This window comes from Eptatretus burgeri, chromosome 17, assembly GCF_056783735.1.
Source record: "Eptatretus burgeri isolate ZD-2024b chromosome 17, Ebu_testis_v1, whole genome shotgun sequence".
Taxonomy (NCBI): Eukaryota; Metazoa; Chordata; class Myxini; order Myxiniformes; family Myxinidae; genus Eptatretus; species Eptatretus burgeri.
The window spans coordinates 60,185,211-60,196,064 of NC_140977.1; the positions used below are offsets into that span (position 1 = coordinate 60,185,211).

The following is a 10,854-nucleotide window of genomic DNA, read 5'->3' on the forward strand; positions in this document are numbered from 1 at the left end:
ACTTCATACAGCGAAATTATTAAAATATCAGGGGCTATGACATTTTATGTCTTTTGTGCTTGTTGATTTGTAAATCATAAAAGCCAAAGTGATTTGATATTGGTGACATTTTCAAAAAGAAAGATTGTTTTCTCCTGCCATTGCACATTTTACAAATTTACTCACTCCAAATGTACACAAAATGTTTCCAAACACGTTGTTGTTATAATCATGTTTTAATGATAAATACACGAGCGTGTTCACCGCAAGTTTCCGTTCAATAGTAACACACATGAGTAGAACATGTTCATGGATGCACACGCAGTGCGACTCATGCCTCCCATGGAATAACTGTAATTCGTATTTCTAATTTTTAATACACCACAAAATTATTCACACACACATTCGTTTTTACTTTACAAACTGTCCATTATTATAGTGCATATTAAATACGTAAATGACATCATCTTTACATTATGATACACATTTACAATCAAACTTAAGTAATGCAAAAATACCAACAAGTCTTTGTACATGGCTCCAGCATCGTGTACTGGCATGTATAGTACAATGGGGGAAAGCCATGTACACTAAACCATTAATAAATATCTCTCATACATTGTATGGATCATTCAATACATTTTAAACAAAACATGTGCAGTTTAGCAAAAAAAAAACAAAAAAAAAAACATAAACAGTAATTAAATGCAAAGAAACACCCAAAAAGAAACCTTGTCTTGATTTGAAGAGGAAAAGCCAAAAACCGACAGGTTTCCCTGTCCTACTCGAGTAAACACTGTTGGGTTCGTCCTTTGCAGGCAGGGCGTCACATCACAATGTGGACCGTCCTTCGGATGGACGTTAAGCCGGATTCCCCGTTTGCTAGCATTTGTTGGTGCACTTTGAAGTGTTTTTCGTGAAAGGTGGACGACTCGTCACCGCACCCTCAACAAATTACTGCTGTGACTCTCTCATGAAGCCACACTTGGCAAGTTTGCTAAATATCCCTCAAAAGGAGTTGAGAGAGGTGTTCCGACCGCAGTGGAGTGAAATTGTCTTGAAAAAGAAGCAGTTGTAGATTTGATGGCATTTTTTCTCCGACAATAGGCAAATGTATTTACAAAAGTCTTTTGGTGTAACTTGAACCTCACATTAGGTTGGAATATTTTCTGTTGTTTATTTCCTTAGTTTTTACTTTGAACAATAAATATTCCTATATTTATACTCATTGTGTTTGTGCTTCTTTAACCTAACACCATTGACATGATTGTGAACACTTCTATTTACACTTTGTCATTTTCGCATTTACCTTTTTTCACACGGTGTCATTTTTCCGCTCCACAAACTCTATGCTGCTCTTCCGCAGTGCACCCTCCACCAAATAGGTCCACCATGCACATGCAGCTCCACATTCCCAGAGCAGCATTGGGTCAAGGATGCTCCAATCGGTCTCATTCGCTTTTTCATCAAACTTTACCAAAACCCTTCATTATGAGAGGAAAACGACTAGCAGATACTCCAGTTTGTAAAAAGTGCAAAGAGGGCTCGTAAAGCTGTTCGTTTGAACGTCAAATTAGATGTTGTGAAACGGGCCGAGCGCGTGAGCGTCTCGTGGACACAGGCCATGTGCTCGGGCTACCTCCTTCGACGGTGAGCATAATTATTACTGAAGCCGCAAAAGTAAAGTTCAGTGCTGAAAGTATGACCCCTGGATTTGTTGTTGGAATTATGAAGCGTCGAGACATGATAATGGAGGATATGGAGAAACTGTTATGTGGATCAAGGATCAAAGTCAACAAAATGATAATGATCCAGGCTGTCCAGGCTTCTCTTTATATCTACTTTCGGCCTTTTCAACCTCAACAGGTATCCAGGAAACTCCATCAGCAAGCAGAGAAACCTCGCCAACAACGCATGAAACCGACTCGGTATCTCCAGATGACCGTATGTTCTGTATTGATTCATGTTATGATGATGTATTTCGTTTGGTTATGTTATGATGAGCAAAAATTACCACCAGAAACGCATCCTCAATATAAAACATTATTCATCAGGGAAAACTGCTTTTGATTTAAGCTTTTCCCATTAGCGCAAGGGGTTTTCGAAGTGCATCTCGAGTGTAAATAGGAGACAAAGTGAATGTTGGGTTGTTTTTGTCACATAATCCTTCATATAAGAGTCTGAGTTTACATGTCCACGTCATCCAAAAAGGACAAACATGATTTTCCAATTAACCCGAACTCTAATCCAAACAAAAATTTCAGGTTTAGTTGGATGAGGCCTCATCATTGTGCTGCTTGCACAAAATTTGATGGTGGATGAAGTGATAAAAGGTTCTGATGGGTACAGCATGACATACTCCATCACAAGCATTGAAGCCATTGCTGTTTTCCTTCTGCTGAGCAGGCTAACATTTGTCGTTGATATCGATGGAATGCATGTTCTCATAAACACGGCGACTGTTTTGGTCCTGATATGCAGGAGCAGTGTTCTGGTAAATAGGCATCCCAACGACTTGATCACTTTTGCTCTTCAAATAGTCCCTGACACAAGTGTGCAGGAATTTGTACTGCACCTGGAACGAGAAAACGGAACAAGAGATAACGATTAAAAAGATGAATTGGATGTAAAATCAAAATGGTATCAATTATCATCAATGAGGAACCACAAAAAGCTTGGCGTGAAACGATCACAACCATCTTTATGTGTCCACATCGGTAACTGTGTACACCTGAAAAGGTTCATCGTGAGACTTGTGCTTATTCAGAGACTACTCAATATAACTTATGATGGGATCAGCTGGTATGCAAATCGTCATGGGAAGCAAAGAGAAGCTGACATTTCGGGCGTTAACCCTTCATCTTAGTTAACGCAGGGGTGTCGATACTGGGGGAGAGGGAGGGGCAGCGTGGGCGGTCACCCCACCAATCATAAAAAGTCAGGGTGAAGATATCATTTCACCCCCACCCCCCCCCCCAAACAAAAAATAACTTCTTTAATAATGCATGGCTATCCCCAACCCCAGCTGTGAGTTCCAAGTGAGTTCCAGTGAGTCAAGGATGGTGGTCTTGAAGTCACTCCACAACTATTCAGGACCTCCCAAAGCACCCAGACTCCCCAAATCTCCACTCAGCCTGTTTGCAAACTCCTCAGCTACCCTTTCATCCTTGAGCTTGCCAACATCCAGTCTAGGCTGGGATGGTACCATTCTCCAGGATTTCAACTGCAGCTTCAGAGTTGCTACAACAAGCCGGTGGTCAGTATTGAGGAACTGGGCACTCCGGTAGACCCTGCAGTTCTGGATCATCCTCCAGCGACCATCAACGAGGACATGGTCAATCTCCTTTGCCACACCGCCAGCGTTGGAATACCAAGTCCAGCGATGAGCTTGTGGGCGCTGAAACCATGAACCAGCCACCCTAAGTCCATGACTTCTTGCAAAGTCAAGGAACTTAGTGCTATTCTGGTTCATAGTTCCTGACCCATGGGGACCAACACACACCTCATAACCATCCCTATCAGTTCCAGTCGATGCATTGAAATCCCCCAAGACTAGAAGTGTATCTCGTCTGGGGCACTGATCAACCACAGACTCGAGTGTGGCGTAGAATGCGTCCTTCACGGTGAGATCACTCGCCTCAGTCGGAGCATAAACAGAGACCAGGGAAATGACACCTAAGGAGTGACGAATCCTTAATCTCATAATATGCTCGTTGACCGGTGTTACCTCAATTATCATTGGGGTCAGCTTATTGGACACAGCTACAGCAACTCCTTGGGTATGGTAACCATCAGAGCGACCAGACCAATAGTAGGTGTAACCACCCACCATTATCTCGCCGCAATCCGGTCTCCGAACCTCAGAGAGAGCTGCAATACCGATGTCCAAACGCTTGAGCTCAGATGATAACAGAGACAGGTGATCATCCTCTCTTAGGGATCGGACATTACATGTATTTTTGTATATTTTTTTTTTATCATGAAAATGTTTTTATCCTTTTTAAAATCAGAAACTTAGTGATGTGTGATTTAGAACGTCAGGCCTTGACAGCCGGTTCGTGAAGACTCGGGCCAAGCTTCCCCCCAGCCGACTCCACACGAAAGGTGGGAAGAGGGTGGCCATAGAAGACGAAGAAGAAGCAGAAGAAGCAGTGATGTGTGACCGGGAATTGAGTGTTACCATTCCAAAGTACTGTGTTTGTGTTCCAAATGTCACCACATTTACATTCTTCATTTCCTCCCCCGTACCTCCGTCTGGACCATCATGCAGCGATTCCTTCTCATGTTCTTCACGATTGTGTTGAGTTCAACCATGTCCTCCTCTTCAATCTGCTGTATAGCTTGGTCTAGGGCGATGAATGTGCCAGTACGTCCTACACCAGCACTGCACAGGAAGAGAGGGGGGACAACAAGGAATGAATTATTGAACAGTGCACCATCAGGGAGGAATAAACAAAAGCAAGGTGGTTGTGCTCACCCTGCACCCTTCCCCTTCCCCAGGGCTTGCTTTGCCTCATGTCCGTTCAGATATGACCTCCGCCAACGAAGGTTAAGGACGTCATGTTTTCACCCCTTTCTGTCTGTTTGTTTGTGTAGTTGTGTTTGTTTGTGTACGGGATATCTCAAAAAGTTGTGGATGAATACGGATGAAACTTGGTGGCCAGGTTGGGTATTTGACAAGGACGAACCGATTCGATTTTGGTGAAGATCCGGATCTGGATCCGACTACGAGAATTTTTAAAGTGATTCTAAACCATTGAGAGATGGGACCAAAAACGATACAGTACTGTATCACATGATATCTCAAAAATGTATTGGGCCCGATATGTTCTCGTGGAGAAGGCATTACGTGGCGGAGGTATGCGCTCTACAGAATGCCCCTCGGGTTGTGATTGGAACACGTACATTCTGTCACAAGGTCGTGAGACGATAGTGTTGAATGAATGAGAGAGAGAGAAAGAGAAAGAGAAAGAGAAAGAGAAAGAGAGAGAGAGACAGAGAGAGAGAGAGAGAGAGAGAGAGAGAGAGAGAGAGAGAGAGAGAGAGAGAGAGAGAGAGAGAGAGAGAGAGAGAGAGAGAGAGAGAGAGAGAGAGAGAGAGAGAGAGAGAGAGAGAGAGAGAGAGAGAGAGAGAGAGAGAGAGAGAGAGAGAGAGAGAGAGAGAGAGAGAGAGAGAGAGAGAGAGAGAGAGAGATGGAGAGAGAGAGAGAGAGAGAGAGAGAGAAAGAGCAGATATTAAAGGTGATCATCTCTGGGTGTGTTGCTGCGTGCTGAAGGGTGCGTTTGTCACATCACGAGAACGATTGCTCACAGGGTCGCCGGAACGATGACGGTCATCCAGCACTGGACTCCACACCAGCCCTCACACCTCTGTACCAGAAGTGTTGGACGCACCGCCCCCCCCCCCCGCCGCACCTTACAATGACAGGGCCAAACCGACCATTTCTCCCAGCGTCCATTATCCAAACAAACCATAATCCAAACCATGGTGAACTCAAACAAACCATCATCCTAAACATGGTGAACCCAAAAACAAACCATAATCCAAAACATGGTGAACCCAAAAACAAACCATAATCCAAAACATGGTGAAACCTAAAACAAACCATCATCCAAAACATAGTGAACCCTATAACAAACCATAATCCAAACCATGGTGAACCCTAAAACAAACCATCATCTTAAACATGGTGAACCCTAAAACAAACCATCATCCTAAACATGGTGAACCCTAAAACAAACCATCATCTTAAACATGGTGAACCCTAAAACAAACCATCATCCTAAACATGGTGAACCCTAAAACAAACCATCATCCTAAACATGGTGAACCCTAAAACAAACCATCATCCTAAACATGGTGAACTCTAACACAAACCATCATCCTAAACATGGTGAACCCTAAAACAAACCATCATCCTAAACATGGTGAACCCTAAAACAAACCATCATCCTAAACATGGTGAACCCTAACACAAACCATCATCCTAAACATGGTGAACCCAAAAACAAACCATAATCCAAAACATGGTGAACCCAAAAACAAACCATAATCCAAAACATGGTGAACCCTAAAACAAACCATCATCCAAAACATAGTGAACCCTATAACAAACCATAATCCAAACCATGGTGAACCCTAAAACAAACCATCATCTTAAACATGGTGAACCCTAAAACAAACCATCATCCTAAACATGGTGAACCCTAAAACAAACCATCATCCTAAACATGGTGAACCCTAAAACAAACCATCATCCTAAACATGGTGAACTCTAACACAAACCATCATCCTAAACATGGTGAACCCTAAAACAAACCATCATCCTAAACATGGTGAACCCTAAAACAAACCATCATCCTAAACATGGTGAACCCTAAAACAAACCATCATCCTAAACATGGTGAACCCTAAAACAAACCATCATCCTAAACATGGTGAACTCTAACACAAACCATCATCCTAAACATGGTGAACCCTAAAACAAACCATCATCCTAAACATGGTGAACCCTAAAAAAACCATAATCCAAACCATGGTGTACCCTAAAACAAACCATCATCCAAAACATAGTGAACCCTATAACAAACCATAATCCAAACCATGGTGAACCCTAAAACAAACCATCATCTTAAACATGGTGAACCCTAAAACAAACCATCATCCTAAACATGGTGAACCCTAAAACAAACCATTATCCTAAACATGGTGAACTCTAACACAAACCATCATCCTAAACATGGTGAACCCTAAAACAAACCATCATCCTAAACATGGTGAACCCTAAAACAAACCATCATCCTAAACATGGTGAACCCAAAAACAAACCATAATCCAAAACATGGTGAACCCTAAAACAAACCATCATCCAAAACATAGTGAACCCTATAACAAACCATAATCCAAACCATGGTGAACCCTAAAACAAACCATCATATTAAACATGGTGAACCCTAAAACAAACCATCATCCTAAACATGGTGAACCCTAAAACAAACCATTATCCTAAACATGGTGAACTCTAACACAAACCATCATCCTAAACATGGTGAACCCTAAAACAAACCATCATCCTAAACATGGTGAACCCTAAAACAAACCATCATCCTAAACATGGTGAACTCTAACACAAACCATAATCCTAAACATGGTGAACTCTAACACAAACCATCATCCTAAACATGGTGAACCCTAAAACAAACCATCATCCGAAACATGGTGAACCCTAAAACAAACCATAATCCAAACCATGGTGTACCCTAAAACAAACCATCATCCAAAACATAGTGAACCCTATAACAAACCATAATCCAAACCATGGTGAACCCTAAAACAAACCATCATCCTAAACATGGTGAACCCTATAACAAACCATCATCCTAAACATGGTGAACTCTAACACAAACCATCATCCTAAACATGGTGAACCCAAAAACAAACCATAATCCAAAACATGGTGAACCCAAAAACAAACCATAATCCAAAACATGGTGAACCCTAAAACAAACCATCATCCAAAACATAGTGAACCCTATAACAAACCATAATCCAAACCATGGTGAACCCTAAAACAAACCATCATCTTAAACATGGTGAACCCTAAAACAAACCATCATCCTAAACATGGTGAACCCTAAAACAAACCATTATCCTAAACATGGTGAACTCTAACACAAACCATCATCCTAAACATGGTGAACCCTAAAACAAACCATCATCCTAAACATGGTGAACCCTAAAACAAACCATCATCCTAAACATGGTGAACTCTAACACAAACCATAATCCTAAACATGGTGAACTCTAACACAAACCATCATCCTAAACATGGTGAACCCTAAAACAAACCATCATCCTAAACATGGTGAACCCAAAAACAAACCATAATCCAAAACATGGTGAACCCTAAAAAAACCATAATCCAAACCATGGTGTACCCTAAAACAAACCATCATCCAAAACATAGTGAACCCTATAACAAACCATAATCCAAACCATGGTGAACCCTAAAACAAACCATCATCTTAAACATGGTGAACCCTAAAACAAACCATCATCCTAAACATGGTGAACCCTAAAACAAACCATTATCCTAAACATGGTGAACTCTAACACAAACCATCATCCTAAACATGGTGAACCCTAAAACAAACCATCATCCTAAACATGGTGAACCCTAAAACAAACCATCATCCTAAACATGGTGAACCCTAAAACAAACCATAATCCAAACCATGGTGAACCCTAAAACAAACCATCATCCAAAACATAGTGAACCCTATAACAAACCATCATCCTAAACATGGTGAACCCTAAAACAAACCATCATCCTAAACATGGTGAACCCTAAAACAAACCATCATCTTAAACATGGTGAACCCTAAAACAAACCATCATCCTAAACATGGTGAACTCTAAAACAAACCATCATCCTAAACATGGTGAACCCTAAAACAAACCATCATCCTAAACATGGTGAACCCTAAAACAAACCATCATCCTAAACATGGTGAACCCTAAAACAAACCATCATGCTAAACATGGTGAACCCTAAAACAAACCATCATCCTAAACATGGTGAACCCTAAAACAAACCATCATCCTAAACATGGTGAACCCTAAAACAAACCATCATCCTAAACATGGTGAACCCTAAAACAAACCATCATCCTAAACATGGTGAACCCTAAAACAAACCATCATCCTAAACATGGTGAACCCTAAAACAAACCATCATCCTAAACATGGTGAACCCTAAAACAAACCATCATCCTAAACATGGTGAACCCTAAAACAAACCATCATCCTAAACATGGTGAACCCTAAAACAAACCATCATCCTAAACATGGTGAACCCTAAAACAAACCATCATCCTAAACATGGTGAACCCTAAAACAAACCATCATCCTAAACATGGTGAACCCTAAAACAAACCATCATCCTAAACATGGTGAACCCTAAAACAAACCATAATCCAAACCATGGTGAACCCTAAAACAAACCATAATCCAAACCATGGTGAACCCTAAAACAAACCATCATCCTAAACATGGTGTACCCTAAAACAAACCATAATCCAAACCATGGTGAACCCTAAAACAAACCATCATCCTAAACATGGTGAACCCTAAAACAAACCATCATCCTAAACATGGTGAACTCTAAAACAAACCATCATCCTAAACATGGTGAACCCTAAAACAAACCATCATCCTAAACATGGTGAACTCTAAAACAAACCATCATCCTAAACATGGTGAACCCTAAAACAAACCATCATCCTAAACATGGTGAACCCTAAAACAAACCATCATCCTAAACATGGTGAACCCTAAAACAAACCATCATCCTAAACATGGTGAACCCTAAAACAAACCATCATCTTAAACATGGTGAACCCTAAAACAAACCATCATCCCAAACATGGTGTACCCTAAAACAAACCATCATCCTAAACATGGTGAACCCTAAAACAAACCATCATCCAAAACATAGTGAACCCAAAAACAAACCATAATCCAAACCATGGTGAACCCTAAAACAAACCATCATCTTAAACATGGTGAACCCTAAAACAAACCATCATCCTAAACATGGTGAACCCTAAAACAAACCATTATCCTAAACATGGTGAACTCTAACACAAACCATCATCCTAAACATGGTGAACCCTAAAACAAACCATCATCCTAAACATGGTGAACCCTAAAACAAACCATCATCCTAAACATGGTGAACTCTAAAACAAACCATCATCCTAAACATGGTGAACCCTAAAACAAACCATCATCCTAAACATGGTGAACCCTAAAACAAACCATCATCCTAAACATGGTGAACCCTAAAACAAACCATAATCCAAACCATGGTGTACCCTAAAACAAACCATCATCCCAAACATGGTGTACCCTAAAACAAACCATAATCCAAACCATGGTGTACCCTAAAACAAACCATCATCCTAAACATGGTGATCCCTAAAACAAACCATCATCCTAAACATGGTGAACCCTAAAACAAACCATCATCCTAAACATGGTGAACCCTAAAACAAACCATCATCCTAAACATGTTGAACCCTAAAACAAACCATCATCCTAAACATGGTGAACTCTAAAACAAACCATCATCCTAAACATGGTGAACCCTAAAACAAACCATCATCCTAAACATGGTGAACTCTAAAACAAACCATCATCCTAAACATGGTGAACCCTAAAAAAACCATAATCCAAACCATGGTGTACCCTAAAAAAACCATAATCCTAAACATGGTGAACTCTATAACAAACCATCATCCTAAACATGGTGAACTCTAAAACAAACCATCATCCTAAACATGGTGAACCCTAAAACAAACCATCATCCTAAACATGGTGAACCCTAAAACAAACCATCATCCTAAACATGGTGAACCCTAAAACAAACCATCATCCTACACATGGTCAACCCTAAAACAAACCATCATCCTAAACATGGTGAACCCTAAAACAAACCATCATCCTAAACATGGTGAACCCTAAAACAAACCATCATCCTAAACATGGTGAACCCTAAAACAAACCATTATCCTAAACATGGTGAACCCTAAAACAAACCATCATCCTAAACATGGTGAACCCTAAAACAAACCATCATCCTAAACATGGTGAACCCTAAAACAAACCATCATCCTAAACATGGTGAACCCTAAAACAAACCATCATCCTAAACATGGTGAACCCTAAAACAAACCATAATCCAAACCATGGTGAACCCTAAAACAAACCATAATCCAAACCATGGTGAACCCTAAAACAAACCATCATCCTAAACATGGTGAACCCTAAAACAAACCATCATCCTAAACATGGTGAACCCTAAAACAAACCATC

General features: G+C 40.6%; 1 long non-coding RNA gene across 1 annotated transcript; it reads right to left on the minus strand.

The window, feature by feature from the left end:
- Window positions 1-196: 196 nt before the first annotated feature.
- On the minus strand, window positions 197-4,960 carry LOC147010269 (uncharacterized). The gene is made up of 2 exons (XR_015052752.1): window positions 4,228-4,960; window positions 197-2,554 (listed from the first exon to the last, which is right to left on the minus strand). It is a non-coding gene; the product is annotated as an uncharacterized LOC147010269 (long non-coding RNA).
- Window positions 4,961-10,854: the final 5,894 nt, after the last annotated feature.